Source organism: Mauremys mutica, chromosome 6 (assembly GCF_020497125.1).
Source record: "Mauremys mutica isolate MM-2020 ecotype Southern chromosome 6, ASM2049712v1, whole genome shotgun sequence".
Lineage (NCBI taxonomy): Eukaryota > Metazoa > Chordata > Testudines > Geoemydidae > Mauremys > Mauremys mutica.
In genome coordinates, this window is record NC_059077.1 from 3,576,265 (window position 1) to 3,603,826 (window position 27,562).

At 52.2% G+C, this 27,562-nt stretch overlaps 1 protein-coding gene across 3 annotated transcripts in view; it reads left to right on the forward strand.

The window, feature by feature from the left end:
* Positions 1 to 27,562, forward strand: part of CNTFR (ciliary neurotrophic factor receptor) — a 430,747-nt gene that overhangs the window by 50,469 nt on the left and 352,716 nt on the right. For all 3 annotated transcript variants that reach the window (XM_045020582.1, XM_045020584.1, XM_045020585.1), the window contains exon 2: positions 26,373 to 26,468. The gene's annotated coding sequence lies outside the window, so the exon portion shown is untranslated. The remainder of the gene's footprint in view (positions 1 to 26,372; positions 26,469 to 27,562) is intronic.

Here is a 27,562-nt window from a genome sequence, read left to right on the forward strand (position 1 = left end):
TGCCCGCCAGTCTGCACAGGTGTAGAGTTCTCCATCAGCGTCTATACCAGGGTAGGCAGCCTATGGCACGCGTGCCGATTTTCACTGGCACTCACGCTGCCCGGGTCCTGGCCACCGGTCCGGGGGGCTCTGCATTTTAATTTAATTTTAAATGAAGCTTCTTAAACATTTTAATAACCTTATTTACTTTACATACAACAATAGTTTAGTTCTATATTATAGACTTCTAGAAAGAGACCTTCTAAAAACGTTAAAATGTATGACTGGCACGCGAACCCTTAAATGAGAGTGAATGAATGAAGACTCGGCACAGCACTTCTGAAAGGTTGCCGACCCCTGGTCTATACTACCCTGGCAGTTGTCGAGCTTGTAAAGTGCAAGAGTGGGAAGCCCTGAGTGGGGTTTTCAGGGGAAAAGCAGATGATTCAGACTAAAATACAGGAGTCTTGACACTGGAGTGATGACAATAGTGACAAAGTCAGGACAGGAAGATGTTTAGGTTCTCATGGTAACATTCGCCCAAAGCCTGAAGCTCCTTCACCTCGTAAATTACTAATCTGAGCTTCTCCACGGTAAACTGCAAGGTAAATAAATATTCTCCTTGGGAACATCTTTCCCGGATAAATAGACACCCCCCTCCCCGCCGCCTTGGTATTTTCATGCATTTCAAAAAGTCGGAGCAGTTCACAATCCAAAACAAGCAGCGTTTAGCTCCTGCTGCGAAGGGAACGAGTTAGGCACCAGAAAGACTGTCATTTTAGCTGTTCTCATACAGAGGAAGGTGTTACAGTAAATTTGCTTATTTCACCAAAGGAGAATCCGGTGGGTTTGATGGAAACCGGATGAGACAGGCTCGGTAAATGGGTTTTGCTGGCCGAATTGAAAGCAAAGAAGCGTGCACGTGTGGTGCGGATGGTCGAGAATTGACTCTGGAAGGAATTAAGGGCAGCGAGTTAGCGAGCCCCTGAAACAACCTCTCTCTGTAGCCATCTAGGTACTTAAATGGTCCTCATCACCCGGGTGCCTCTCGACAAAGGCAACTGAACTCAAAGAGCAGGGTTGGGGATTGGCTGCTGGGTTGAGATTTGCCGGAATCAACGGTGCCGATATCGGCGCTTGTACCCTCGGTCACTCCGGTGCCGGACGCGACTCCGAGGTTGGCAAAGAAGGTGCCGGTGCCTGTTGCCGAGAGACAGTCACCTCCGGCTTGCGCAATCTCTTCTGGCCTGGAGACAGGGAACGGCGCTGAGTCACTTGCACTGGACGCGGTGCTGGAGAGGTCTGGTGCCGCGGGCCTCTATCCAAGTCCACTCGCGGTGCTGTCCCTGAGGCCGCCGCCGGGGCACTGAGCACCGATGCGCTCGGTGCTGGAACTTGGCGTGCCGATGGGGGATCCGGGCTAAGGGCCGCCTCCATAAGGAGGTGCTTGAGCCAAAGTCCTGCTCCTTTTTGGTTCGAGGTCTGAACGCCTTAGAGATCCTACACTTGTCGGCCTGGTGAGACTCCCCGAGACACTTCAAACAAGAGTCGTGGGGGTCTCCCATTGGCACAGGCTTTGAGCAGGCTGAACACGCTTTAAAACCCGGAGCATGAGCCCGGGCGGCAGGCAGGGAGGAAAGGGGAGGATCCCTTCCAACCCGCTAAATCTAATTACAAACTTAACAGTAACTATATAACAACTACTGCACTATACTAACTATACAACTAGAACAACAACGATCTAAAACCAGGACGGAAAAGCTAGGGAGAGTGGAGGACAGCCATGCCGCACTCCTAACTGGAATCGGTATGAGCAAGCCCTCGAAGAAGAACGCTTCTGTAGTCTACAGCGCTCGAGTGGGTCTGGGGCAATCAGATGATATACCCCTTTCTCCTTGGGCTCTGCTCCCTGCAGAGCTGCCGCTGGCCTCCTCTGCTCTGCACCAGCCAGCGGAGTTGGTCAGGTGTGGAGCGGCGCTTATATTACACCCCTGTAGAGTGGGAAGAGCTGCTACCCAGTCTAGGATGCCCATGGGTCCCATGGAGAAGTTGACTCAGCTAGAATTGCTCCGGAATGGGGGAACTCCTGCCATAGCATGGCCTCAGGATGGGCGGTGGCTTAAAATCTGCTCCTGAATGCAGAGCCAGGCTGGGTTAGGACTTGGATGGGGAAGTGCAGGCAAAACACTGCTGTTGGGAATTGGCAGGGAAACTGTTTGGCTTTCTTCCGTCTCAAGCTGCACCCAAGAAATGCCCCACCCTGGGGGGGTTGGGGGGGGAACATCACCAGAGTTGCCCTCTTTTAGAGAAGGCGTGAAGCCGAGGTCTTGGCTGCTTGTCAGGGCCAGATCCTCAGTTGGTGCAAATCGGTATTGAAGTCAGTGGAGTGACTCCAAGTTTACCTTGGTCAAAAGGTCTGGCCAGGGGTGTCCGCTAGGGAGTCCTGGCCAAATTCCAGTTTGCATTGTTACCTGGTGGTGGTTTTCTGAGCTGTTCCGTGTAGACAGTGGCTGTAGGCGCCTGCCCTGAGATGGCTGCATGACACTCCAAGGGGAGGGGCTGGTGGGGCTAACTGATTTCCATAGAGGGTCACAGACTAAGGGCTTTCCCAGGGAGTTTTGCCGGAGTAACCTCCGGGTTGGGCCCCTCCCTTTGTGCAGTGGGTTAGGAAAGCACTTTGGATGCAAGGCCTTGTAAGGTGAGATCATTGGGGCAAACCTCCGGGGTCGCGCTGGTGGAGCTGAGAGCCCATCATCCTTAGGTGACTTTTCCCTCTCAGAGGAGGCTGCAGGATCGGCACTGCCAGGAGCTCTGGGGCTTGCGCAGGGTGGGCCATTGCCTGCGGACCCGGAGGCAGCGTGACCAGAGTGCCGCTTGGAAGCAGAGGTCTGTGGCCTGGAGGAAAGGGAAATGTGGAAAGCAAAAGGGTCCAGGGGCTGCAGCCCGTGGCAGGGTCGCCTCCCCTGGCCGTTGCTTCCCTGGTTTCTTTCGGGCTTGGCCTGGGGCCGGCGAAGAGCCAGCACCTGGGGATGCGTCCGTATGCTCGTGCCCTGCCGTTGCCAAAGGGACGCCCTATTTTCTGTGCTAATACACTCCACGTGCTGGCCCATTATCCCAGACGCTTCAGAGCCTCGCTGCCCAGGGCTCGTGATTGATCTGCTCTTCCTCACCTCTCCTTGGTGGGCTGCCGTCCTTCCACCTCACGGACCCTCTCCACCCCCTCCTGTTCCCCCATCCGATCCGGCTGGGCCCCAGCACATGTCCTGAGATGCTCTGCGGCCTCAGCTGAAAATAGGAGGCAGTGGGAGAAAGAGGAGCAGCTGGAAACCAGATTGATTGAGGCATTTTCTTGGCCTCTGGATGGCAAAGTTAAATACTTCTCAGGTTATTCTAAGCAACGTCCATAGATACACATTTCTCCTCTCTCTCTCCCACCCCGCCCCCAGAACGGAGGGGAAAGTGTGTGTGTGTCTGTCCGTGTCCCCTGTGCTAGTTTCGTGGTGTCTGCTCCCAGAGGAGCAAGCCAGTGACAGGTGCAGAGGGCCCTGGGAGTGTAATTTAGGGGAGAACAGCAAATCTCATTCAGGCCCCAAGGACAATGAAGGCGCTGGAGCAGCCCCGGTATCTCACAGGCGGGAGAGAGAGAGCGAACAGGCGGGCGATGGAAAGCCATGCAAATAGGGGCTTTGATCTGCCTTCTGAAGGAGCCGGGGCTGGAGCATTGTTCCTATCACATCACATCAGTTTCACATTCCTCATGCAGGAGCGCTCAGCGCTTTCAGGGTTGGACAAAGGAACGGGGGGGGAGACGAACAAAGGGGGGCTGCTCTCCCTCGCGCAGAATAGAGGGAGAGGTTGAATTGCTCTCTTGGAAAGTCATGGAAAAGGGGCTGTCGGCAGCGGCTACATTTTAAAGCACTAGCTGGAAATTTTTCTTTTAAAAAAGATTTTTTTTTTTTTTTTTTGTGTAGATGGAGGGGTTGCTATTTATTTTTTTGGCCGGGGGAGGAGAGGAGATAAATAACACAGACGATAAAGTTGAAAGGCTGGAAATGACCTGTGGGGTTTGGGTCCTCACGTTCCTTTTCCCCCAGGAGAACTGAGTGGGGAGAAACGAAGTATCATAGGACGGGAAGGGACCTCGAGAGATCATCTCGTCCAGTCCCCTGCACTCACGGCAGGACTGTGTTATCGAAGTATCATTTCGGAAGGACAGGCTGGTGTAGCGTGTATGTGTGGTGGCGGCGATTACTCTGACTTATCTATATTTTATATGTGGTTTGGGATGGGTGGTACAATAGCCTTAGATTTTTTTTGATCCATCTGAGCTGTCAGCAGATCATGTGTTTGGGCTACTCAGTTTCCATGCTGGTTTTGTGACGATGGCAGGCCGCTGCGGCGGGCGAGTGGCGTTGGCCAGTTGTCCCTTTTCATGATGTCCCCCCAAAGCGGTAGGGGTGAAGTCATTGACGTTAGAAAAGAGCGATCCAGCGGGTGGGCTAGGAGAGATGGGGCAGCTGTTCGCCGGAGAACGCAGGCTGCTCCTGCCAAGCAAGGAGATTGGTCCTGAGACGGGCCGGTTCCGTATCTCAGAGCTTTAGGAGCCGCCGTTGAGAGGCCCTGGGTGCTTCTCTGAAGAAGTTGCTCTTCCCTGCTGAGGAGACTGTGGTGGCAAAAGAATTTTGACGGGTTTCTTTCAATGTGGTGAATTTTACTATCGGTGAAGAGAGGAGTACTAAGGGGCGCCGCATACAACTAGGGATTGCGTGAGCACGCTCGCTGCACACGTGCGTGCACACACGCCGTTCCCCCCACTCCCCAAGCTTGGCTCCGTCCCAGCACCTCAGTCCTGACTCCTGACCTACCGCCTGCATTGCTGATCTGCTTTTCCGGTCCTGACGTCACTCGCACTCAGACCCACTGGTGTGCCTTAATCCCAACCCACAGGCTCTGCCCCCTCAGGGCTCCCCTCCGACAGCTCTGCGGTGCCCCTCAATCCTGCCCCCCTCCCCTGCACTTATTCCTCTCCTGGGCTGCAGACAGTATAAAAATACCGTGTAAAAATCCCACCCGGAACCAACATTATTTTACTGGCAAAAGTGTCGTGTTGCCCAGGCCTGTGCCCCCTTCTGCTCTACTGGCCCTGGGCTTCCTGTGCCCAGCTCCACCGCTGACCCGCAGCCCCCCTTCCCCCCTCCTGTTCAGCCCTGGGCCTCTCCTGGTGAAAGACTGTCAATCAAAGCGGAATTGTCTGGTGGTTTTGTGATGTGGAAAAACTCCCACTAAGGAGTCAAGGGCCAGGCTGAGACCTTTAAACCCACTTCCATTGGTGTCTTAAATCAAACAGGAGCCTGGGTCCTGGGGTGCGGGGGGATGGGGGGCGAGGGCTCTCCCAGGGACCCAGGGCGCCCCCTGCAGGAAATTTAGAGTTTGTTTCCCGTGAACTCCGTTATTAATCAGCTTGGTGAATGGTGCCTGGGACCCTTTGCTGTTCTGTTATGCCCCTCCTGGGACAGTTGCATCCACAAGGGGTTAGTGGAGGCTCTCCCCACACGGGAGATCCTTTAATGCAAACCCCATGGGAGAGGATAAACAGGTGCAAGGAGAATATTCCCCATCCAGCTGCCAGGGAACGGGGGAGAGCGGGGGCAAGGTTCCCGCTATGGTGATGAAACCCAGCAAAGCCGGAGCTCCAGGATCCCATTCTCAGAAGGTGTGTGGTTGCGGGGGACACATGAAGAGTTCACTGTCCCTGTCCCCATGCCCTTGGCTTTCTTGCTGCCCTCCCAATACCACCCAACCAGAACTGCAGACCCAGCGCAGGGCACTATGGTGTCGGCAGCTGTCTCCCCTCGGCGGATCTCAGCGGCTGAAGATGGCGGCTGTGGCCGGGCTAGGATCTCCCCTGAGAGTCCGGGGTGGGGGGAGTGTTTGGGAAACAGGGTTCCTGATGGTGCGGGGGCCTCGTCAGTGGTGAGGAAGGTGGAAGGGCCAGTCAGCCTGGTGGAAACGGCACTAGATTGAAACTCATGAGATGTCAATCTAGCGCCTGGTTCTTCTGCCCCAGGCTCCCTGGGCCAGTTGCTTAGTGTCTCTCGGGGTCTCCGTTACCAGGCAGCAAGGCCGTTGTGTGTGTGTGGAGTGGGAGCTCTGGGGGCCGCAGCACCCCCCTGAGGCTGGGGGCGGGGGAGCTCTCCCCCACCCTGGAGCAGGGGAGGGTGGTCCTTGCTCCTGCTAGCTTCCCACCACCACCGTTGCCCATGCCGCCTCTGATGGCCACTGTAGCGCCATGTAGTGGTCACCCATGAAGGACTGAGGCCCCAGCGAGCTGGGTGCTGTACTGAGCGGTAACCAGGACGGCTCCTGCCCCACAGAGCTCCCCATTACAGATGCGACTCAACGGGTGGGTGAAATAAACAGGTAATGGGAAGGGAGGGGGAGACCAGGAATCTCCTTCTCTTCTTCTGCCTCTCGGATGGGATGGGGCAGGGACTGTGGTGTCGTCAACCCCAAGTATTCAGAAATCGTATGTCTGCCCCCTGCCCCCAAACCAGGGGGGGTTTAACTACCAGGAGATTTTTTTTTTTTTTTAAATAACAATTTTGTGGTTCTTTTTCTCGGCCGTATGGGGTCTGTGCCTGTTGGGGTCACATCCCTCAGCTTTTCTTTACAATCATGGGGTCTGGCAGTGCAGCCCCCAAGTCAGGGTCCTACCGTGGGCGGCCGTCGGGACTCATTCTGGCAGGCCCAGGCTCTCCGGGAAGCCCGACTGGATTCCACGGGGACTGCCGAAGCAGACTTCTAGCCATCAGGGAAGACAGAGCTGCTTGGATGTGAGTCACCAGCTCCCCTGTGCTTTTAACAGAGTGTCAGTGTTTGACAAAACCATTACGTTAAATTAAGCCCTGTGTGCTTCGAATGGATTCTGAGACTTCTGACTGACTCGCTATTAGCAGGGCTGTCTGTTCCCCCCTTCGTCTCTCTCTCTCTTCCCCTCCCCTCCCTCCTGCTTTTCCTCCTCTTCCATTTAATACTGTCTCATGTGCAGCTAGTTTTACTGCTGACATTTAAAAGCAGCAGGCCAGGGCTCACGGAGACGCTTGGCATTTGGAATTGTGCCGTGGTTGTCCCAGGTGCTGCTGCTGCTGTCGCAGCCATCTGGGAGCTTTCCCCAGGTCAGTGGCCCTTCTTCAGTGGCTGGGGGTGGGGTGGGGGGCTCTGCCTGAGGGCTGCCACGCATGGAGGGGTGGTGGTGTGATGCGCTGGGCTCCTATCTGTTAACCGTGGGAAGTTCCTGTCCCTGGAGGACCAACCATCTCCCCGCCGTCCCTAGTCAGTGGAGTGCTGAGGTTGGTTGTTTACTGCAGAGGCTGCTTTGTGCTGGGGGTTTCCAAACACCGAGGAAGAATGTTCTCTGCTCCCAGGGCTCCCAGGCGAAGGGTAGACAAGCAGACAGAAGCAAGGGGAATTGGAATAGCAAGAGGCAGTTTCTAGCTGAGTCACTTTGGTTCACTTCAGGCACCGTGGCAGAAGTCGGCTTTTGAGAGGGACTCGTCTCTGGGCAGGGTGGGGACCTCATGGAAGCGCTCCGGGCATGGTTGGGTGGTGTGTGGACAAGGGCAGTTGCAGAGGTGGTAAGACGGGAGGTTGGGTCTGGAATGGTGGAGGGATGTGGGGGGCGGTGTCAGGATAGAGGGGCACTGGCAGAACTGTGTGTCTCAAGGAACCAGGACTGGAAGAGCAGTGGGGGAGGCTATGGGGGAGGACTGAAGGACACCCATAGAGCTTCCAGATGCAGCTGGGAGACCATCGTGTGCTGAGAGGCAGGACCGGGGGGCATCGGCAGAGCTGAGCGTGTGGGCCGAGGGGCCAGGGGACACTGCAGTGCCGGGGCAGGATAAGCTGGACGAAGAGTGTGAGGAGGAGTGTGAAGAGCACGTGGCCAGAAAATGGGTGTGCATTGCACTAGGATGCACGTACCAGAGTCCTGCCAATGCCCTCCTCCCCATCACTGTGGGCGCACGGCCTGCTGAGTGCCTCCCCGATGGAGACGCCGGGATGTCCACACTGGCACTATCGTTGCTCTGTGTGACAGCTTAGGAAACAGTCGCTGCAAACGGAAATGGGGACTTTTATAGCGATCGCTGTGTTTACAGGTCACTTAAACTGCCACCACCGTGTCATGGGGCCGCACCACTCTGCACTCACGGCGGCATCTTCAGTGATCCCACTGCTGTCGCCATCTCTGCCATCTCACCTGTCCTGCCATGGACGTTCTAGTGCCTTGTTTGCGTCCACACACCTGCTGCCTCCCCGCCGTGGTGTCTGCCACCCCGCTGCTCCATTTATCACACCGCTCTCTGCTGGTCAGTATCATTTTTCCATCGCTCTCCCAGTAGCATGGAGCTTGGAGGGAAGAGCACAGGTTGCAGGAGGGAAGGGGTTGGAGGAGACGCCAGGAAGTCGGTGTGTGTGCACATGGCTGGAATGCTAGTTGCAGTACCTCTATAAATAGTTCTCTTAGTAAAGAGCCAGCTTAATTTTAATAATGATATAATCATCTCTAACTCTTATATAGCACATATCCTAGGCGTGTCATCCTCCATGATTGTCCTGGAGTCCCCGGGAATTAAAGATTAATCTTTAATTAAAGATTATGTCATGTGATGAAACCTCCAGGAATATGTCCAACCAAAATTGGCAACCCTAATTTCATCAGTAGATCTCAAAGTGCTTTACAAAGGTCAGAAACATGGAATCCTCTGTTATAACCCAGCACATGGTACAGGATACATTTCCCTTCGTTGATGGGCGCAATTTTTCTGGTTCTCCTTTCTCAGTAGCATCAGATTCATTTCTGCCGACACGCTCAATGTCATCTGCTTGTTCCCTGGGGCAGGGAGTAGGTACCGTCCTTCATTTGCATCCTCACTTTCTGCCTCATTGCCCAAGCAATATCACATGCTTTGACGTCATCACCCAGGCGGCTGGCACCCTCTCTGCCCCATTAGCTCCATCGGAATCAGTGGTGAGCTGGGGGACTAGGGGAGAGAGAGCAGCATTGAGCTTGTATCATTGTAGAGAGGGGAATAAGTTTGTTCTTCAAAGGTAACCTGTGGCAGTTATTGTTAATAGAGCTGGTGGGGATCACTGAAAATCCCCTGAAACTTGTTGAGATTTTGAAACAATTTTCCCTGCTCTAGGGATGAAAAGACAGAAAATTTTCAAGATTTTTTCTCTCTCTCACACACATGCTGGTCTGAGTCAATTGAAATGTTTTGCTTCGATTTCAGCCACTTTTTAATTTATTTATTTTTACTCCAAGCTTAAATTTTGAAATGAAAAATCATTTCAAACTGGAATTTTTCCATTAAAAAATGTCAATATATTTTGACAACTTCAAAACTTTTTTTGAAATTTGTTTGCATCATAATTCGTCTCAACCGACCCTTTCTCGTGGTTTTGGTGAATCAGCATTTTCTGGGGAGGGAGAGTTTGTGCCACAGTACTCAGAACACTGGGCGTAAACAGCCCCATTCCTTTGGTTTTAAAAGTCCATGTTTTTCGCAGCAAACAGTCGGTTTCCCATTTCCCTTTTAAATCAGCAATGACGGTGAGAATAGGGCACAGCCTTGTGTATTGGCACTAGGGGGGAAATACCAAACCTGAGAGAGACGAGAAATCCTGATATAAAACTTCCAAGTCAATAAATACAATCTGGGACCGGTGTGACTGAGACGCATGTAGGAATGCGGGAGTTACAGGATGCTCTGCATTAAAGTGTGTTGAAAAAACTGTGCTCTGCTTTGCAATATTTGAGAAATAGTCTGTGCTGATGTGCTTATTACTACGGCTCATGATGCTGTGGCCAGGGGGGCTGAGTTAAGGTGATATACGCAGCTGTAGCTCTTTGGTTTATTGACTCTTCAGCGCTCTGTTGACCAACTTTAATGTTCCCTTAACATAGTTTTGGGTTTGTATCTGATTGCTTGGTGGTTTTTCACTCTCCAGTGGGTCTCGTGTCTAGAAATGTCCATAATAAGGGGTTATGAGTCAAGTAAATTTGCTCTGGGAGCTCTTAGTATGGTTTTGGAGTCTGCCGTACAAATCCCATTTGGAGTCTTGCTATTCTTCCATGTTAGGGGGCATCAGCCCTCCCCTGAAAAGCCAGCAAAAGAGAGAGCCAAACTTAAAGGTGTGGATTAGACCTTTGCTCCGATATACATGAATGCTGCCGTTATGTTACTAGCAGTGTCGGCTCAGAATTTCAGTTTGCAGGCAGATGCCATGAAATTCTTTCTCTCTCTTTCCAAGAAGTGCCAGAGGGTTTTTAACCCCCATCTGCGCAGCCACCAGCAATGATCAGAAAGGGCATATTTCTGTAGTGTCTGTCCTATCAAAGGGCATCAGCTGTTGGAAGAATCCCATGCACCGCTACAGACTAGGGACCGAATGGCTCGGCAGCAGTTCTGCAGAAAAGGACCTAGGGGTTACAGTAGATGAGAAGCTGGATATGAGTCAGCAGTGTGCCCTTGTTGCCAAGAAGGCTAATGGCATTTTGGGCTGTATAAGTAGGAGCATTGCCAGCAGATCGAGGGATGTGATCATTCCCCTCTATTTGACATAGGTGAGACCTCATCTGGAGTCCTGTGTCCAGTTTTGGGCCCCAGGAAAAAATGGAGAGAGTCCAGCAGAGGGCAACAAAAATGATTAGGGGGCTGGAGCACATGACTTATGAGGACAGGCTGAGGGAACTGGGATTGTTTAGTCTGCAGAAGAGAAGAATGAGGGGGGATTTGATAGCAGCCTTCAGCTACCTGAAAGAGGGTTCCAAAGAGGATGGATCTAGACTGTTCTCAGTGGTGGCAGATGACAGAACAAGGAGCAATGGTCTCAAGTTGCAGAGGGGGAGGTTTAGGTTGGATATTAGGAAACACTATTTCACTAGGAGGGTGGTGAAGCACTGGAATGGGTTACCTAGGGAGGTGGTGGGATCTCCTTCCTTAGAGGCTTTTAAGGTCAGGCTTGACAAAGCCCTGGCTGGGATGATTTAGTTGGGGATTGGTCCTGGTTTGAGCAGGGGGTTGGACTAGATACCTCCTGAGGTCCCTTCCAGCCCTGATATTCTATGAGTCAATACAGGCCAATACCAACAAGAAACTTGGTTAGGTGCCGGGAGATTGAGGGCAGAGGCCAGCTGGCTCTGCGCACTGGGAGAAGGCTCTTGTGGAAAAGCAGGGTTGAGGGTTGCTGAAAAGGGGACCAACGAGCAAAGGAATATAGGAAACAGGCGGGAGAATCGTTGAGAGTTGTGTAGCTGGTGGGGAATGGGACTGGCATGTGCAGAGCCATGATGAGGGGAGATTTTTGTGCTGGCTACTGAAATGGACCAGTCGTCACTGGAGGTTTCAGAGGATTGGGAGCATGTTCCCATTAGCAGCAGGAGAGGATTCCAGGTGTTCCTAGCAAACTGCAGGTGGAGGAGGTGAATTCCACGCAGGCAGCAATTAGGCTTGTAAAATGCCTTGCCTGGAGGACGGGTACCTGGGTGCGTGTCTGTCCAGCAAACGTCACCCCCTGTATCTGACCCCCGGGTACAACTTCGGAGTCCAGGGATCTTAGCCTGAGTGAGGAGTGCCCCCCGGTGGAGGTGTGCGAATCACACTCCCCAGACGCAATAATCTGCGGCAAACCCCACACAGCCGTGCTGGGGAGTAAAGACTTCCCGACACGGCCCCCTGTCAGTGACGTGGGGACGAGCGAAGCGCCCGGCTGTGGGCAGCCCGCTGAGCCCGGTGTTTTGGCGTCTTCCTTATCCGAGCAGCATGTGCTCATTGCAGACCCCACGAGCGGAGCCAGGGCATCTCTGAGAACAGCCTCTCCAACAGGGCCATGACTGCCCCTTGGAGCAGGGACCACGTCTTGCTAGGTATAGAGCATCTAATGCAACAGAGCCTGATCCTGGGCTGTCCTGCAATCCGCCCAGTAATAGTGACGGGGCATAGGCAGGACATCCCATACGGGCACATTCCTCCCCCTGCTGTGTATTCCTGTAGCTTGGGGAGCGGAGCCCCGTTGTGCTGGGTATGCTAGAAACACGTAGGAAGGCCGTGTCCCTGCCCTGAAGAACTGAGTGACACTGGTGGCCATCCTTTGCCTTGGCAGGCGGGGGGGGGGCCCGGAGGGCTGGCTGGGTGGGGGCTGCACCGGGCCAAGCAGACGTTAGTGACCAGAAGATGTCCCGATTTTATAGGGAGAGTCCCGATTTTGGGGCCTTTTTCTTATATAGGCTCCTATTATCCCTCCGTTTTTCACATTTGCTGTCTGGTCACCCTAGCAGACGTTGACAGAAACCAGGAAGAGGACGAGAGCGAGTCTGCTGTAATTATGTAGCATTTATTATTAATAAGCTGAAATTGCTGGAAGCAGCCTCTGTAATGTGAATACTGATACAGCGTTTCAAAAGACAATTTAGCTCTCCTGTGTCTGTCTGTTAGCTCCCTCAGCTCCAGCCGGCAGGGAACCAAAGTCTCATCTGCTATTTCCTTATTGGTACCCTCCCCCACACACCCCTTAAACTCTTTGTTTTCCCATCAAGGAGCCCGTTCTGTCTCCCCGGATGCTGTAGCATTGCGTGGTGTGAGCTGTGATACCGAAGCTCTAGCAAACATTAAACTGTGTTGCCACAGAGGCATCTCAACTACTCTCATTGGGCTGGCCTATCCAGTGCCACCCTCGGGTGCCAGCCCTCTGCACTGCCTGCTCTCTGCCGGCCACGCTAACCCCCCCCCCCCCCGCCGCATTCCTAGAACAAAGAGTTTCCCTTTAGTGGACTGACGATGCCCCTGAGGTTCGTGGGAGTATGGAGTGAGTGTGGCCCTCAGGATTTGGCTTTTGCTTAGGCCAGTTCACGGACGCTCCAAACAGTCGCCTGGGATATTTTAACCTGCTGAACGGTAACAGAGATATTGTGTGTGTGTGTGTGCTGTGAGAGAGCTGGGGGGGCAGCGCTGTATGTTTCCATCGAGAGAGACTCAGGTACGTCTGCTCAGCAGCTGGGAGGTGTGTTTCCCAGCATGGGAGCTACCGCACTGAAAATAGCGTGGCCGCGGTGGCTCAGGCTAGCCATCAAATACAGCCCCCTCCGGGGTCCTAGGTGTGTGCCGGGGTGGCTAGCCGGAGTGGCAACACTGCTATTTGTTTGCATGCTCTCTCCAGCAGAGCCAGTGTGGGGATGTCTACCAGAGCCGGGTATTACACCCCACAGCTGCTGGGTAGCTATGCCCGTAAGCTACATACCAGGGCGACAGGTGCCTTCGAAATGTCATAGGGAAAAAGAGAGACAAATCAGCTCTGGGAAATTGAATAGTTTCTCTTCTCTTCCATGACATGGTTGTATCAGCCATTCTAGCATGCGCTCAAGCCGATTAGCTCCAGCATGCGAGTTTTAGCCCTTGCAGAACATCCATTCCCCTTATATATTATACAGTAGTTTAAAGAGGATTAAGACAATAGCTAATGTAAATGATGAATGATGTAGATTGCCCAGATCTTGCGCCTCCAGGGATTTCCCGGCACACAGATTAGCCGGCTCGCTAACTAAACATTGGAGCACCCAGAGTAAATCCATGCAAATAACCAGCCTCCTGGCCTGAATAGGATAGAAGGCTTTAAAAACTGGTTTTGACACAGTTCTGTATTTCCCGGCGTCAGTGCCCATGCTTTTGCAACAGCCGTCACCAAAGGATCCTCAACAGATTCTACTTCGGTAACAGCTGACGGATACACCGGGGATGGCCAAGGAAATGAAGCATCCAGAGCTTCCCGATCAATACCATTATCAGATACAGATGGTAACTGGAGAGGAGGAGGATCAATGCAGCTGGGCTTGTTCCCCCCTCCTGCCCCCGGATCCAACACCTTCTAGGTTAGCCGGAAAAGCCCCTGGTTCTGTGGGTGTGTTTCCAGTTTCCTCACTTTTTGTGTGGGATTGGCAGGTTTGTGCCCACACTGAATCTGTAGAGACGAGGAGGTGATTTTCGTCTTTAGCCCCCGTTATGGCATTACTGAGTCGGAGGCTTTTAACGGCAGTGAGTTCGGCACGCCAGTTTAGGAGGCAAAGGATCAAAAGACGGCAGAGCAGAGTCACAGGAGGGATTTCTGCTCCTGGTGAGACAGGGTCAAATCCACTGGAGAGGAGAACTGCCAGAGCAGATCAGCCCAGGGGTCCATCTAGTCTGGTATTGTGTTTCCATTAGTGGCCTTTAGTTTTCAAGTGAAGCTGTGTGGTCCCTGTAGTGGACAATTCAAAGAATGCCCTATTATAGAAATGTCGGGCTGGAAGGACCTCACGAGGTCATCTAGGCCAGCCCCGCATGCTAAGGCAGGACCAAGTAAGCCTAGACCAGCCCTGAGAGGTTTTTGTCCAGCCTGGTCTTAAAAACCTCCAATGCTGAGGAGTTTGCAACCTTCCTCGGAAGCCTGTTCCAGCGCTTAGCTACCCTGAGCGTTAGAAAGATTTTCTTAATATCTAACCTAACTCTCCCCTGCTGCAGATTAAGCCCATTATTTCTTGTCCTGCCTTCAGTGGACACGGGGAACAATTGATCACTGTCCTCTTTGTAACCGCCCTGAACATATAGAAAGACTGTTATCAGGTCTCCGCCATCAGTCTGCTTTTCTCAACACTAAACATGCCCAGTTTTTTTTTTTAAACCTTTTCTTATAGGCCAGGTCTTCTAAATCTTTGATCATTTTTATTGCTTTCCTCTGCACCGTTTCCAATTTGTCCACCGCTTTCCTGAAGTGTGGCACCTAGAATTGGACACAGTCTTCCAGTCAGAAGTAGAGCCAGACAGTTACCCCACGTCTGACATACAACGTTGCTGTTAATACACCTCAGAATGATAGTAGCGTTTTTTGCAACTGCATCACATTGTTGACTCCTGTTCAGTTTGTGATCCGCTATAAGGGCCCTACCAAATTCACGGTCCATTTTGGTCAATTTCATGATCATAGGATTTAAAAATCATAAATTTTCACAATTTCAGCTATTTAAATCTGAAATTTCATGGTGTTGTAATTGTTGGGGTCTTGATCCAAAAAGGAGCTGGGGGTGGGGATTGCGGTACTGCTACCCTTCTGCACTGCTGCTGCTGGCGGCGGCTCTGCCTTCAGAGCCGGGCAGCCGAGAGCAGCGGCTGCTTGCCAGGAGCCCAGCTCTGAAGGCAGAGTCGCCACCAGCAGCAGCGTGGAGGTAAGGATGGTGCTGCTGCCTGCAGAGATGGGCCCTCAGTCAGCAGCCGCCGCTCCCAGCCGCCCAGCTCTGAAGGCAGCAGTGCAGAAGTAAGAGTGGCATGGTATGGTATTGCCACCCTTGCGTCTGCTGGCGGGTCACTGCCTTCAGAGCTGGGTGCCCGGCCAACAGCTGCTGCTCTCCGGCCGCCCAGCTCTGAAGGCAGCACAGAAGGGTGGCAATACTGCAAACCCCCTAAAATAACCTTGTGACTCCCCTGCAACTCCCATTTGGGTCATGAGCCCCAATTTGAGAAACATTGGCATCCCCCATGAAATCTGTATAGTATGGGATAAAAGCCCACAAAAGACCAGTTTTCATGATCCGTGACACGTTTTTCACGGCCGTGAATTTGGTAGGGCCCTGACTATAACTCCCAGATCCTTTTCAGCAGGACGACCACCCAGCCAGTTATTCCCCACTGTGTGGTTGTGCATTCTGATTTTTCCTTCTAAGTGTAGTACTTTGCACTCCTCTGTATTGAATTTCATCTTGTTGATATCAGACCAATTCTCCAACGTGTAGGGTGACCAGACGAGAGGAAGAAAATATCGGGACACATGGGGAGCCACGGGGGTCCGCCGGCGGAGCAAAAAAAACCCCAAAAAACTAGCGCTTCCGGTGGAGCGAAATATCGGGACAAATTGTGGGACGTGGGACAACCACCTAAATATCCCGATGGTCCCAATTTTATCGGGACGTCTGGTCACCCTGCCAATGTGTCAACGTCATTTTGAATTTTGATCCTGTCTTCCAAAGTGTTTGCAACCCCTCCCAGCTTGGTGTCCTCCACTCATTTTATAAGCCTATTCTCCATGTTATTACCCAAGTCCTTAATGCAATAGATTCAGTAATAGATTCAGGGCTGACCCCTGCGGGTCTCCACTAGATACGCCCTCCAGTTTGGCAGTGAACTGTTGATTATTCCTCTTTGACTACGGTCTTCCAACCAGACCACATTTCCCTAGTTTTCTTATGGGAGTGTCACTTGGGAATATGTCAAAAGGCTTTACTGAAATCAAAGTATCCACAAGGGAAGGTTTGCTATAATGCTGCTCAATTCTTATACCCTGGAACAGGAGGGTTTATATCCTTTATTTATGTGAGGCAAAATTTTCCCATCAAACATTTTTTGACAGAAAACTGTTTTGTTTTGTGTTCTTACTTAAAAAAATAGATATATATTTTGGTTTTTGAAAAAATTTTCAGGGTGTTTACTTTTTTCATGGGAAATTTAAAGAAATTTTTTTTTAACTTCTTGCAACAAACTGTTAATTTTTCTAACCCAGCATTGTGTGTACATCCTGTCATACAGCTCTGGAGATGTTCTCATCATCTATATAAACTCCGACTCCTTTTATGAATCCTCCCCAGCACGTAGTTCTGAAGATAGCTAGTGGCAATGAGTTCCTCGGGCTAGCTGTGTACCTTTAAAAAAAAACAAAAAAAAAAAACTTCCCGTTATCAGTTTTAAATGTGCCACCTTTCATTTTCTTTGACTGGCCCCTTGTTCTTGTATTATGAGTGGGTAAGTATGCTCACCCCATTTACCTTCCATTCATAGACTCATAGACTCTAAGGTCAGAAGGGACCATTATGATCATCTTGTCTGACCTCCTGCACAACACAGGCCACAGAATTCTACCCATCCACTTCTATAACAAACCCCTAACCTATGTCTGAGTTATTGAAGGTTTGTGGTTTGAAGACCTCAAGCTGCAGAGAATCCATTTGTTATTTCATAGAAGTCTCCCACATCTGCTCTCTGCAAGGGCGGTCTCTATCCATTTTGTTGCTGCTCTCTGTTCCTCTTATAATTTTGCTGTTAGTTCTGCTCAACTCTGCAATGCATCCCAGGGTGCTGAGGGAGTTGGCTGATGTGATTGCAGAGCTACTGGCCATTCTTTGAAAACTCGTGGTGATTGGGGGAGATACCAGACAATTGTAAAAAGGCAAATATAGTGCCCATCTTTAAAAAGGGAAAGAAGGAGAATCCAGGGAACTACAGACCAGTCAGCCTCACTCAGTCCCTGGAAAAATCATGGAGCAGGTCCTCAAGGAATCCATTTTAAAGCATTTGGAGGAGAGGAAGGTGATCAGGAACAGTCAGCATGGATTCACCAAGGGAAAGTCATGCCAGACCAACCTGATTGCCTTCTATGATGAGATAACTGGGTCTGTGGATATGGGGAAAGCAGTGAAGGGGATATACCTTGACTTTAGCAAAGCTTTTGATACGGTCTCCCACAGTATTCTTGCCAACAAGTTAAAGAAGTATGGGCTGGATGAATGGACTATGAGGTGGACAGAAAGCTGGCTAGATCGTTGGGCTCAGTGGCTCCATGTCTAGTTGGCAGCCGGTATCAAGCAGAGTGCCCCAAGGGTCGGTCCTGGGGCCAGTTTTGTTCAACATCTTCATTAATGATCTGGATGATGGGATGAATTGCACCCTCATCAAATTCACGGATGACACTAAGATGGGGGGGGGGAGGTAGATACACTGGAGGGTAGGAATAGGGGTCCAGAGTGACCTAGACAAATTGGAGGATTGGGCCAAAAGAAATCTGATGAGGTTCAACAAGGACAAATGCAGAGTCCTGCACTGAGGATGGAAGAATCCCATGCACTGCTACAGGCTGGGGACCGAATGGCTAAGCGGCAGTTCCCCAGAAAAGGACCTAGGGGTTACAGTGGAGGAGAAGCTGGATATGAGTCAGCAGTGTGCCCTTGTTGCCAGGAAGGCTAACGACATATTGGGCTGCATTAGCAGGAGCATTGCCAGAAGATCGAGGGAAGTGATTATTCCCCTCTATTCGGCACTGGTGAGGCCACATCTGGAGTATTGTGTCCAGTTTTGGGCCCCCCACTACAGAAGGGATGTCGACAAATTGGAGAGAGTCCAGCGGAGGGCAATGAAAATGATTAGGGGGCTGGAGCACATGACTTATGAGGAGAGGATGAGGGAACTGGGGTTATTTAGTCTGCAGAAGAGAAGAGTGAGGGGGGATTTGATAGCAGCCTTTAACTACTTGAAGGGGGGTTCCAAAGAGGATGGAGCTCGGCTGTTCTCAGTGATGGCAGATGACAGAACAAGGAGCAATGGTCTCAAGTTGCAGTGGGGGAGGTCTAGGTTGGATATTAGGAAACACTATTTCACTAGGAAGGTGGTGAAGCACTGGAATGGGTTCCCTAGGGAGGTGGTGGAATCTCCATCCATAAAGGTTTTTAAGGTCAGGCTTGACAAAGCCCTGGCTGGGATGATTTAGTTGGGGATTGGTCCTGCTTTGAGCAGGGGGTGGGACTAGATACCTCCTGAGGTCTCTTCCAACCCTCATCTTCTATGATTCTAAGGCTAGGTGTACTAACGATCGTGAGGTGCTCATGACAGTGACCGGGACGTGGGCTGCTGTGCCTAGTGGTTAGAGCAGGAGTTGGTAGCCAGGAATCGGACCCAAGGCTCGAGGCCAGGTGCCACGGTCAGAGCCGAAGTCAGGAATCGGAGCTGAGGGTTGGGACCGGGTTACCTGAACAGGGAGGGCTGGGCCGAGGCTAGCGTGGGGCTGGAACAAGGTGGGAGCAAGGCTGCGAACAAGCAGGCACAGGAGTCATCACAGCTGTAGGCAGATGTTTTGAGCAGCCACTGAAGTGCTGCTGGGCTTCAGGGCCAGTCTGCCGATTCTTCCCACCAGCAGGCAGCCTGCCACCGGCCAGTGCGCTCGTTAGGTTGTCTGGAGACTGGCTCGGCGGCAGGCCCTGATTCCTGACCCTGCAGATGCTATGGTGACAGGTGCCACAGAAGTACCTCTTTTTGTGAGGCATGGCAGGGCTGCAACCCTCACATGGGCGAACCGAGGCACAGAGATGCCGGGCTAGATTCACAGAGAGACTTAGGAGCCAAAATGCCTCTCTGGGCACCTACGTCCTGCATTTAGGTACCACTGGCATTCACAAAACTGCTGCTGAGATGCCAGCCAACCCCGCACGCTCCGAGGTTTCTGCGGTCGGTGCCTGACTCTCCCCGTACAATGCGCGGGGAGCCCGGGCCTCAGAGCGGAGCATGGCACCGGGCAGCAGGGCACCTGGGAGCTGGGTATGGGAAGGTCTGAGTGACATGCCCAAGGTCACAGGGGGTCTGTGGCAGAGCAAGGCGATGAACCTGGGTGTCCTGGGTGAGCACTCTAACCACTAGGCCACCCTGCCTTTCTACTGGGCCTTCCCCTTTCCGAGCAGAGCTACGGGGGAGCCTCAAGGAGTCGGCTGTGGTGACCAGTACCTACGGGGAGGCAGTGACAGTCGGCCCTGGCTTGCACTGTAGCTGTTCAGGACTCGCACCCTTGGGTGTCCCGGGCAGACATCTGGCTGGTCCCCCCCTCAGGATGGAGTGAGAGAGAGCCCTGATCTCTCTTCACGGAGGCGCTGGTTAGACCAGGGTAGAGTAGTAGGTACCTCCACTGCCTACAGCAAGGCCAAAATTCAGGCCCAGTGGGCCCCTGGCTGGGGATGGGGTCAGGATACCACCTGTGAGAATCCCCTGGCTGGAGGGATGGACTGGAAATCCCGAGGTAGGGATTGGAGGCATTGTCTGCTTGGGTGTTGACTGGGTTAAAGTAAGGACGGGAGGAGGGCAAATCGTCTTCCTCTCCCAAGCTTGGCTGAACAAGACTGGCATAGCCAAGGAAGAAAGGGAGCTGGGAGTCTGGGACGGTGACGGCTCCCCATCCTGTTATAGTTACTTTGACCACTGAGTAGTGGAGTCCTCTCAGGTGACACTCCCGGAGCTTCTGCAAGGTGCTCTGGACACGCTGCTAGGATCCCCGCCTTGGCATTGTCCCCAGAGATGCCCACCAAGCGGATGGGTCTGTCTTCTGCCTCCTTGTCCAGGAGCAAATGGCAGTGCCCTTCAGTCTTCTGCACCATCTCTGGGCTTGTGCACGGACCCTGCAGGAGTGACATCACACTGGCTGAGTCAGGGCCGGAGGTCTCGTCTGAACTCAGCTGGGGATGATGCTGGTCTCACTGACAAACGGCCTCGTATTGATCAGCATGATCCTGAGTCATGGGACCACAGATGGGAATGATGGCAGAGACCCATTAGGTCACCGTTAGCTCATCGCCCTGCGCCTGGTGCAGGCTGCCTGGCTGTGGTGGCTTTCCTAGTGTGTTGTCCTGCATGCCTGGTGGCAGAGGCTTTCAGTGGGGCAGGGAGTGAAGGCTTTGCTGATGGATGGCAAGTGGCCTCCCGGGCCTTTATTGCCGTGGTCAGGAGCCACACGATGGCATTACCTGCCTCTGAACTTCACTGTCCTGCCTCCAGCCCGTGCATGAGCCTCTTTTCTACAACATCAGTGCGGTGGTTAGGGTGGGGAATGCGTGATGCAGCTGCGCACCTGAGTCTTTGCTTGTGGGGGGTAGTCGGCGGTTTAGGCTAAGCTCTGAGAAAACCCTACATGTCAGGGCCTGGGGGTGTCTGGATGAGATCTGCCCATCTCTCTCCACACCTGCCTGCAAAGCTCTCCGCAAAGCAGATGCATTGAATTGTTGTTTCCAGATTCTCTGCCTTCTCCAACCCAGGAGATGAGTGTTTGGCAGACAGTATTGTTCAGCGCCCGACAGCCCAGCTAAAGATGCTTTAACCCCCTCAGGAATGCCGCTGGCGCCATCTCTGCTGGGGCACTGGTGTTTCTCACTTCTCCTGTGGGGAGTGAGAAACTAGCCCTGATTTCTGCAAAGCTGGCCCAGCAGGATTCTTCACTTAATGTCGTGTATCCGGTGCCCCGCACGACACATGCAGTCCCTGCCCCGAAGAGCTGACAGTGGAAACGGCAGCTCCAGAGGCTTCACAGCTAATGTCACACATGTGAATCTGTGCACGCCATGCGAGCTAGCTTGGATTCAGCTAGTGAGGGTATCAACGGCAGTGCAGAGAGCACAGCGTGGGCCACCCAAGGCTGGCACAGACTCTGGGTACATCCTGGGCTCAAGAGCATGTTCTGGGGCCTGCGCTGTGCTATCTTTGCTGCTATTGTTACCTGCGCTAGCTGGATTCAAGCCTGTCTGTCGGCCTCTAACTAAGTAACCTGGTTCTAGGCGGGGTTAGGTGTCCGTATGGGAGCCAATGGGCATTTTGCCCCGTTAAGCACGAGAACCAGGTGAATCACTCACAATGGATTGTGTAATCAGTGAATTTTGCTGCTCTGCCTTCAGTCAAACTGCAGCGGGCTCCGATTTAGCTGAGGTTCACGTGGGCACGACCATTCCTCTCTGGCCACAGGGAGAGTTGTTGAAATGCAGGCCCCGATTCCTGTGCACCGGCGTTAACTCCTGGACCGCACGGGAGTTACTCCTGTTTTACACCGGTGGAAGTGGGCGGAGACTCTGGGAATAAGTTTCCTTTTTCATTGGCTGCAATGCACCGGCCGGGCACCCAAGGGTGCGTAAGTGAGTGGCAAGCGAGGCTCTGGGGCTAGCGGCTGCAGCGGGGGTGGCTCTGCAAGGATCGATTGGTGCTTACCAGGCCAGAAATCTGGGGGACACCCTTGCTGAGTGGGAGACCCTCTCTGGCTGGGGTTACTGCCAGATTTCAGACCGGCAACCGACAGGGCCGTTGTCGGTGCAGCTTCGCAGTGCGATTTCTTGAGCTGCTGTTCAGAGCCAGGTTGAAATGACGCTGCTCTGCCGGATCCTTCGGCCTGGTCAGTAAACAGCCCCTTATGTCAATTCAAACGAAGGACAGGACCCTTTCTTCACTCCCCAGTGGCTCCGCTGCACTCGTGATTTCAGCCCATCGGGCCTGCCAGCAAAGTCCAGCACGTCCCCAGTGATTCCCTCCCCACCGTAGCTCCCCAGCTGCAAGCTGCTGGAGAGCTCAGGACGTGCCGTGCCGGTCGCCGTTCCCGAGCCACGTCCGATTCGTCGATACGGCCTGCCGCAGGGGTTCCAGTTTGGGCCGCTGATAGAGCAGGGCTTTGTTTCTCTTATTCCCCAGGTTGAAAATATTCCTTGGGCTTCACTGAGCTTCCCCATTCAGCTGCTTTTTCATCTCTCCGCCTTTCTGAGCTAGTAAATACAGTTCCTGTCGTTTTATTTATGTGAGCGAAGGCAGAGACCAATAAAAATGCCATGCTCTCCTGACGGCTACCGAGGCAACGGTGTTTTTTCTTTGCGGCCATTCCAGAAGCGAGCACTCCAGCGCAAGGTGGCGCCCCCAACAGGTGACCAGTGGGAGTGCTTTAGAACCAACTCTTACATTTCAAAACTGATTTTGGGCGACTCTGCTCCCGGATTGAGACGTCTCCAAGGGGCCTGAATTTCGGACAGTGCTGAGCACCTGTCTTGCAGAATTCTAGCCCCTTTGCGGGGGGTTTCAGGTTGTGCACCCGCAAAGGGAGAAGACCGAAATCACCGTCTAGCGAGTACATCATAGCATTGCTGTAGGGCCCTGTGTATTTACTGCCTCTGCATTTCTTGGTACCAGTGAGGTCAGCTTTTTTAGAGCAGCTGGCTTTAGGCAGGGAAAATGATTTCCTTTGGTCGATAAGTGGCTGCGTAACGTATTACAGATGTGATGCCTATCATTAAGGTTGCCCACCACAGCTGATTTCACAAGACTATTTTCAGTGACTTTTAACTACCAGCTTTAACCATTGGGGCTGAAATGTCCCATTCAGGGTGTCTGCTGCGGCGTGAAATGTTCTGGAAAATTTCAGCAAAACCAGTTTAACTTTCTCAGAATGAAGTTAGGGAAAAGAATAGGTTATTTTGCCCAGACAAACACCTGTCAGGGACGATCTAGATAATACTTAGTGCAGGGGACTGGGCTAGAGACCTCGTGAGGTCCCTTCCAGTTCTATGATTCTTACAACTGTTCCACTGAGATGCTCTTGCACCTCTCGGCTTTGGAACAAGGCTGTGATATTTAGCAGTGGGGTGTCGTGCTGGAGTCAGGGATGTACCTTTTGCTGTCTCCGTGAAAATCCACCTACATTTGGCCCAATTCTGAAAACTGTGTGTGTGTGTGTGTGTGTCACGGTTAAAGGGTTGAGATTAATTTCACACAGTGCAGGGTTTCAACATGTGTACATATATATTAAAGTAAATATTAAATACACGCTCCTGCCCTTTGTTGGATGGCGCTTATCATGTAAGCCACAAGGCGTAATTCTCCTCTCGCTTACACCCGTGGAACTCCATTGTCTTCAGGGGATTTCCCCCGATTGCCACCAGGATCGGTGAGAAGAGAAGCAGGCCCCATAGCTTCTGGGAGTGCTGCTTGCTGATGTCTAGGGAAAATGAATCAGGGCTGCTCAGATTGACCTCGGTGCTGTCTGTGTGTGGGTGTGAGCCAGCACCCTCTGCTGGCTGAACAGGGTAGTGACTGGAAGCCTGGGGTGAGGAGGTGGATGGCGTTTTCTTTGGCAGAGGACTGCATCTCTGTAGCTCGAGACCCAGAGTTCTCGTCCCTCGTGGTGTGTTTGTGTGTCTGTGTCTGTGTGCGCGACTTGGCTTTTGTCTCTGCTACCTGTGTGCGTTGGAGGCCACAGCTTGGTGTACTGCTTAGTCATCCTGCGGTAGTGTGAATTCCCACGGTTCATCAAGACATCCGTCTTGCAAGGGTATCCAGCTGGGTGGGCGATGTTACATTCAGTGCATATGGCGCTCCTGGTGGGATCCAAGCTAAATGCCTCTCCTTGTCAAGCGAGCCCAGTTGGATCCTGTCAATCTAGAATTTCCCCCTGAAATTCACCACAATTTGCAAAAGATTCTGGGTCCTCATTCAGGATTTTACAGAGCCGGGGCCTGTTTACAAATTACTCAGTGGTTTGCATTGTAAGTGTTGCAGGCGCCTCATGATTTTCAGAATGGAGAGAGGTAAATAGTGGTGTCCCCCAGGGGTCTGTACTGGGCCCAGTCCTGTTCAACATATTCATCAATGATCTGGAAAAAGGGGTAAACAGTGAGGTGGCAAAATTCACAGATGATACAAAACTATTCAATATAGTTAAGTCCCAGGCAGACACTGAAGAGATACAAAGTGGATTTCACAAAACTGGGTGACTGGGCAACAGTATGGCAGATGAAATTCAATATTGATAAATGCAAAAAAATACACATTGGAAAACATAATCCCAACTATACATATAAAATGATGGGGTCTAAATTAGCTGTTACCACTCAAGTCATTGTGGAGAGTTCTCTGAAATCATCCACTCAATGTGCAGCAGCAGCCAAAAAGGTGAACAGAATGTTGAGAATCATTAAGAAAGGGATGGATAATAAGACAGAAAATATCACGTTGCCTCTATATAAATCTATGGTACACCCACATCTTGAAAAGTGTGTGCAGATGTGGTCGCCCCATCTCAAAAGAAAATATATATTGGAATTGGAAAAGAGGCCCCAGTTCAGATCTAAGCCACATTGTGCTGGGTGCAAGATACACCCCTAGGCAGAGACAGCCCGTGCCCTGTGGACCTTACAGACTAACCAGACAAGAGAAACAGAGGGCAGGAGGAGAAACTGAGGCCACAGTCACTGAGTGGCAGAGCCAGGACTAGGATCCAACTGCCTCGACTCCCAGCCCCGTGCCCTGTCCCCTGGATCACACTGCTCTGACTTCACACCTTGATATCGATCTTCTGGCTCCGGGTGTCTCCGCAGGGCTCTGTCTTGGGCAGGGTCCTGGATAAAGCTCCCCCTTAGCGTCCTGGGTCGTGTGCTCCTTGCTTACCCCTTGGGAGCTGCATCTCCCATTTCCCTCCCGCCATCACCCTGGGCAGCCCTGACTGCTCTCCAACAGGTGGTGACGAATTGGCGCTGTGATTCAGTTCCAACCCAGCCTTGTCTGTTTACTTCATCTGCAATTCAGCACTGTAAAACAGTCCTGTCGGCCTCTCAGCCGAGCCGGCGAAGGGCGGGGGAGCCCTCTGTCATCTCCGTCCGTCATTGCCAGCTCCCTCCATCGCTGGCTCCCATATGTCCGGCAGAGTCTGCTGTGAGTGATGGGGCGCGGCGCAGGCTCGGCTCGGGGCTGGCGGAGTTAAATATTTCAGCGCCTGACACCTGACAGGCATGATAAATTGCAGCGCGCCATGCGCTGCTGCCGTGACAAACGGGCCGCTTCCCTCCTTAGGCTCCGGGAAAACTTTTTAATTATTTCCCAGCGCTTTGCAAATGAGAGTTTCTCAATCAGCCACACAGATGCCCAATGAGGTTTCACTTATTTATTTATCGTTTACAGGCCTTTGGGGTTGGGTTTTTTAACCCTCGCCGTGGCCCGTTGAAGTCAACAGAAAGTCTGTCGATTTCCCAGGGCTTTGGGGTGACCCCCTAAATGCAGCTGGGACACGAATGTTTCCTAAAGTTGCTGCTGCTCCTGGGAAAGTCCCTCTGCAGCACCGATGGTGTGAGATGTACTCGTTGTAACTGGGTTATAAACCGAGGTAGAGATGCCTATTGTGGTGGTTTTCAACGCAGACTATGTCTACGATTTCCCTGATCTGGGCTTGGCCCAAGCCCTGTACCAGCAAGGAGCAAAGACCCAGTCCTGACTCAGTTTACAAGCTTAGGTGCTCCTCGTGCACATGGCACCTGGTTGTACATGTGCTCACAGGCTTGCCAAGCTCCCAGCAGTCCCGCTGAAGTCAATGGGATGTAACCACGGCACGGAAAGTTCAGCATGTGCAGGATCGGAGCCTTGGATGTGACAAGACCTACAGGGGAGGCAGTTTGTCATTTCTTTGCGTTAGGCGTTTTTATTCTGGCTGAGGGGTGTTGCTGCTGGTTCTGTTTGGTTCATATTATTTCTTTAAACCAGATCAAAGACAATGCCGGGGCAAACGGACACCTCCCCCACCCCAGTCTGTATACGTTGCACTAACGAAATCAACACACATTTTGGGGTGGGGCAGGAACAATCCCATGAGAATTATTTTTTACCTCGCTGAGCCGTGCCCCCTGTTCTGGCCACCAGCTACCAAGTCTCAGCCAGAAGCGGGTCCCCACCCAGAGGCGTGAGCGCGGGAAATCCCACCCAGAAAAATGGTGGCGACGAAGTAGCAGTGCCAATCTCTGACAGTAGTTTTCTCTTTCCTTTTTAAAGGAAATCCCAGGTCTACCCCGCCAGGTAGTCTGGAGGAATCCCGAGGAATTTGATGAGAAATCGGGGACACCCTTGGGAATTCAGACCGGTGGAAAGGTAAGAGGTTGTTTAGTCATAGACCCATTTGTTTCGGTTTGAGCATCGCTGCCAGACGGCGCATCCAGGAGCTCGGAATCTAGCATGCCGTGTCCACCACCTCCAGGCCTCTCCTCCCGATGCTGGCTGCCAAGGAGGCAGGTGCTGCCTCGTTATTTATTTGGAGCCTTTAGACTGTGCTTTTGCCATTTGTTTAGTTATTTAGCTTCTTGGGAAGAGACATCCGACTTCAGCTGGGCGACACGTCAAAGTGCAGATCTCCGAGTGCCCACGGAAGGGGGCTCTGTGGGAAGGTTTCCTGGCAGCAGGACTTGGGCTCGATTCTTGGAGAAGCAGCGTCAACCTCTGTTGTTAAGCTGAGCAGGGTCAGCATTTCTTTGGGAGACTCTCCAGGAACGCAGAGTTGTTCTGGTGATTCCAAACAGGCAGTTCTCTCAGTCAGTCCCCACCAGTGCAAGGGACGCTGCACCATCTTTGATGAAAAGCCCAACTCCGGATGGCTTTTGCTGGCTGAATATCACCTGTAGCCTTGGTAGGTGGTGTCCAGCACATAAGCAATTGCCTTCTGCCTCCCTGGCACAGCCTGTTGTGGGGAGCGGCTGGCCCTTCTCTCCCTAGATAGAATTGTCTCCTCTCAGCTTTGCAATCCAAGACTGAGCTGTTGTGTCACCATGTGCAGATGTTGTGTAGTGACACAGGGACGTGTCATCACAGGCTAGACAGCGGTAAAATGAAATGGCCCCAGAGGTATCTTGGGACTGTTCTGACTAACGCAGGGAGAACTTGAACTGAATTTGGAACCCCGTCAGAAGCAGTGAGGTCATTAGAAGTTCTGGGCTGCTGTGTTTAAAAAATATGTATCTGTCCCTAGATTGCAGGGCAGGACGACTTTCAAATTGGAATCGCCATTGTTTGCATAACACAGGGGAGTCAATTGCAACAGGGAAAGCTGGGGTGTAAATGCAGAGCATTAGAGTGGCTTCACGTTTACATTAGCATGACTCCCTTGCTGCCGGTGGAGTCACTCCAGATTTACACCAGCATGACTGCCTTGCTGCCAGCGGCGTCATTCCGGATTTACACCAGCCTGTCTC